Genomic DNA, 5427 nt, shown 5'->3' with positions numbered 1-5427 from the left:
AAAAAAAAATGAAAAATTCAAATCAAATTCAAGACAAATGCAAAATTCAAATCAAATTCAAGTCAAAAGAAAATCAAGATCCCAATTCAAAGGTCAAAATTCAAAAATCAAATGTCAAAATTCAAAAATCAAAGATCAAGGATCAAAACTCAGAGTCAAATAATCAAAAGATCAAAATTCCCAAAGATCAAAAAATTAAAAAAAGAATAAAAAATCAAAGGTCAAAAATTCAAAAATCATAACATCAAGGTCAAATCATTGAGCCGGCCCTTAAAGGCCCAATTTGATCATCGTCGGTCCCAAGTGGTCCAGACTCTTTAAATCAAGATGCCCAGTCCCACTGTCCAAGTGGCCTAAAGACCAGATAGCCCAGATTGGTTCAAAAGACCCAGCCTGGAGACCAAATAGCCTAGACAGGTTCAAAAGACCCAGTCTAGAGACCAATTTGCCTAGACCAGTCCGAGTGACCCGACTTAGGGAGACAAAATGGAGATAATCGGTCCTACGGTCCGAGCCCTACGACCAACCCCCTCGACTGGCACATGGAAGCCCAGAAAAGTCAAGAATCAAGTACTAACGTCTTTTACAAGATTGAAAGAGTAGCGAATTTCTTTCCTACAATCGACGGCCCAGGTAAGATCCTAAACTGTGAGTAGTTAAAGATATTACTTGTTGCATTTTCAACTCCATCATTGTTGAGCAAGATGACCGCATTACATGTTCCGGGTGACAAAATATGGTCGTTCTTTTCTTTTCTCTCCGGCTATTGGCATAGGCATCGACCAAAGAGGGGCATTCTGTTGACACCCAATTTTATCATCCTCCCCCGACTATAATGACTTACGGATCATGGATGCGACCTCTCACTTCTGATTGACAGAGATGACAACTGACTGAGGTAACCCAACCTAGAAGCATTCCATAGTCACCCAAAAACCCTAGAAATCCCATACAAAAGAAAAGAAGGGCCCAATTATGACTTCTCATATACGAAAGAATCCGGTCCAAAGTGACTATACGAATGGATATTACTCGAAATCATGATTCTAACGATATATGGTATATTAAAATTGGATTGTTAGATCTCCTGCAATCATTCCCAGAAGATACATCATGCACACCCACAACCTTGCCATGTGCACCCAAACCCCGCCCATGCAAGCACCCAAACCCAACCCATGCAAGCACCCACACCCTGCCATGAGCACCCAAATCCCGCCCATACAAGCACCCACACCTTGCCATGAGCACCCAAACCCCACCTATGCAAGCACCCACACCTTGCCATTAGTACCAAACCCCGCTCATGTGTACCTCGGGCCCCATAGCCCTACCCACACAGCCCGACCCACCTGCACACTCCCCCACCCGCATGCAAGCACCCACACCTTGCCATGAGTACCAAACCCCGCTCATGCGTGCCTCGGGCCCCATAGCCCTACCCACGTAGCCCGACCCACCTGCACACTCCCCCACCCGCATGCAAGCACCCCTGCCTATCGTGCATGTGACCCCGCACTCACCCATGCATTCTCGTTGGTGACTGACCCCCTCACTCTAATGACCAGATTTTGGATGAGATTCCCTCTTCACCCACTTGTGTACTCTGCACCCCCCTCCCGCTAGTGTACCCTACACTGTGACAGTAAAAAAAACATCATTTTCACTCTATTGGCTAAAAAAGCATCTTTTTCCTCATTGATCAAAAAATCACTTCACTCCATTGGTCAAGAAAAGCATATTTTCACCTCATTGGCCAAGAAAGCATCTTTTTCGTCCATTGGCCAAGGAAATTCATCTTTCACCCCATTAGCCCAAAAATCTACTTTTTTACCCCATTGGCCAAGAAAATCTTCTTTTTTACCCCATTGACCAAGAAAATCTCCATTTCCCCCCGATTGCCCAAAAAATCTATAAATACCCCCTCCCTTGGTTTTAAACAATCAAGCCTCCCAGTGAGCATCTTTTGTAGAGAAACTCTACCCTCTCTCCTCCCACCCTTTCAGGTTCTTCAAGTCTTCGAAGTGATCTTCATAAACTTCAAAGTGTTCTTCAAATCTTCAAAATGATCTTCGAGCCTTCAAAGTTCTTCAATCATCTAAAATTTTTCAAGTGAGCATGCATCCCTTGTAGGAAAAACTTTGCCTTCATTTTTCCCCCTTTGAGAATCTTCGAAGTGTTCTTCGGGCCTTCAAAGTTCTTTAATCATTCGAATTTTTTCGAGTCTTAGCATAGCCCTCCCATAGCCTATTCCTAGCAGAAGCTCTACAAAAGTGCCTCCTCATCCTAGCCCTTCTATAGCCTATTCTTAGCAGAAGCTCTGCTGGAGTGCCACCTAATTCTAGCCCTCCCATAGCCTATCCCCAAGGAAACTTTGTTGGAGTGCCATCTCAGCCAAAATCCGAAAGTAGCCCCTCTCTAGTGAAAGCTCTGCCGAAGTATCACCTCAACGTAAGCTCAAAAGTAGCCTTCCCTAGCCAAAGCTCTGAGAAATTTAAATCCAAAAGTAACCGTTCCTACCCAGAACTCTGTTTGAATATTACCACAGTCAGCATCTCTCAAAAAATGAAGTTGGAGGTCAAGACCATCTTCCCCTAAGCCGGGAGAATCCACAAGGAAGTTCGTTCCCACACTAATCGGGGGCTCCACCCCTTTTGACCTAAAACAAGGGTCAAGCTCAGGAATAATCTCTCACCCGAATTAGCATAATGTAAATTTTTTATTGATCTTGTTTTAGTGTATATAATTAATTAAATTCAATTAATGTATATATGTGTGATAACTTATCCATGCATGTGGAATATGAATAATTGTGAAAAATGTTCGTTCTCAAGCATCTAGTAGGAAGACCGGTTAAATCGGGTAGATTGGGTGCCTAACATCTTTCCAAATCTACAACCCAACACGTACATTAAATCTCTAGACCAAACCAATTTTCGGGCCCTTTTTTTAGGAATTGGGCCAACCCCCGAGTCCACAAAAGGGGAAAAGAGATTTTCGGCCGCTACCTGCACAACCCCCACATAAAATAAGGGGAAAGCAACCCTAATTTACCAGCATGGAATCATGGAAATCATATTTAAGTCCCCTATGTGCAATAATAGAGGTTTTTTCCATAATTTTGAAATAAATGACTATATGCAAGTTAGGAATGAAAAAGTTACCTACACTTGTAACAAGTGTGTATGGAGATTTCCTCAACTCAAAGGCAAAGAAGTTACTTTGGCTCGTACTTCTAAAGAACACGGACTCCTGGAAGAGATCCAGTACCTCCTAGGGGTTTCCACCACTTTTTTAGGCTTTCTAAAGTTCATAGGATTTTTTGGGATTGTTTGTGAATTTTTGGGATGTTGTTGAAAAATCATGGGTTTTATGGTATTTGGCAGAATCTAAACATTTCTATTGACTCCTAGGGAATTGGGAAAAACTTTGGGGCATTTTTGAAATTCTAAAATAAGAGGGATTTTCCAGAATATTTCTCCATATTTTTGGGTTGCAAATGGAGCCTATATATGAAACATTCAAGATTGGTGGCATTTTGGTAGATAAGTGGGTCCCCCACTCGGGCTGGGCTGATCATCCAAGGGCCTTGGACGATAAGCCGAGGGCTCTGTCTGAGGGGCCAAATATAGTCAAGTAAAGAGTGTCGGCTGTAGCGTCACCCATTGCAAATTGCACAGAAATCTGTGTTTTTCAGTAATTTTAACATTGCAGGAGTGATTTTGGGACCTACAAATGACGAAATTGTATGCATGATATATTTATAGAATTGTCTCGATGAGTATTATCCAATAATGTAGGATTTGAGCTGTCTTATGGCTCAGAGATCTACAGGCCTAGAGAATCTTCTTTGTATTAATATAATTCTAAATTCCTTGGAATATTGGTAAACACCTCTTGTTATCCTCTCCCCCCGCAATATTGTCTATCACTCAAAGTGAGAAAAATTCAACTATTGACACATAATAATTCAGAATCCAAAATATAGGGGTCAAGTTATTTGAGACATGTATTAGGGTTTCTAAGGGTTTGAAACTTCCGCGGATGATTTTGGGAGCTACGGCCATTGAAATTTTACGCACGAAATATCGACGAAATAGCCTCAAAGAGTACTATACAATAATGAAGGATTTGAGCTCTCTTATTGCTCAGAGGTCCACAAGCAAGGGGGACCTGCTCTGTTTTAATAGAATTCCAAAATTCTCGAGAATATTGGTAACTACCTCCAATCACCCCCAAAGTATTGTCTATCACTCGAAGTGACAAAAAAAAGTAAATAATTCGACACATAATCATTTGGTATCTAAATTCTAAGGTTCAATTTTTTACTGAAACAGGAATTAGGTTTCTAAGGTTTTGTTGGAAAAACATATCCTCGTCGAGAACAAGCGTACTTACTACGCCTTCATCCATATATCATCATTCTCAAGGGGAACAAAATTAAGTTTCCACTGATTTCAGCTCTAATGTTGATTCCATTACCAAAACATCCATGTGCCGCACTATGGGTATTAATGAAATGAATTGAAGAATGATTCTATTTATCTTGGCACCAATTTATTCCGCTAGCGAGCCAGATCTAGTGGTTTCTTTTACATTATTCGCAGAGTGGAAAACAAACTATCAATTTGAAAGTTAATATTTTGTCTTATGCAGGGATAACGATATTAATCCAATCTTCCTATCCACAATCCCTTTATATCTTATGTCTTGCTTTGCATTCTCTAAGACTATTTACAGGAAACTAGATTCCATTTACCTACATTTCTAGAATCGTGATAAGAGGTTTAGATATAAAATGTGTTCTCCCAAGTCTCAAGGAGGTTTAGGTATCAAAGATTCCGAAACCCAGAATAAGGCTTTTCTGTTAAAGCTGGGGGGTGGTGCCTTATCACAAAAAAAAAAAAAAAAAAAAAAAAAAAAAAATTCCTTGTGGGCATAGATCCTTGCAAAGAAGTACTTTCCAATATGCCGGTTTTTCACTTGCCAACTAAATTAATACAAATTTGGGCAATAAAGATGATCTATAACATAGAACAACATTGTAAGTATCCTCCATAGTCCACAAAAAATGGTCTCTATAAAAATTGGGAATAGTATGAACACGAACTTCTGGATTGATCCATGGATATCCACCATTCCCAATTTCAACTTAATGAGTTTCAACAACAATATACTAAGGCCTCCTTCCTTAATTTGGGTAAGTGATTTCATATGTTGAAATGAGTGGAATTCTAGTTTATTATCAGTAATGCTCCCTCTCCCCATTCTTAATCATATTTTAAACATTCCAATTTTCATAAACAGTGACTTTTGGTGGTGTAATTTATCTAAAGAAAAAGGTTCTTACCACCAAATCACTTGTGAAGTTCATAATATTTGGTTCATCTACGAACCAAGTTGAGCCATCAAACAAGTGTGCTTGTT

This window comes from Macadamia integrifolia, chromosome 1 (assembly GCF_013358625.1).
Source record: "Macadamia integrifolia cultivar HAES 741 chromosome 1, SCU_Mint_v3, whole genome shotgun sequence".
Lineage (NCBI taxonomy): Eukaryota > Viridiplantae > Streptophyta > Magnoliopsida > Proteales > Proteaceae > Macadamia > Macadamia integrifolia.
The sequence above is the reverse complement of the archived record's forward strand: the minus strand, read 5'-3'. Positions refer to the sequence as shown.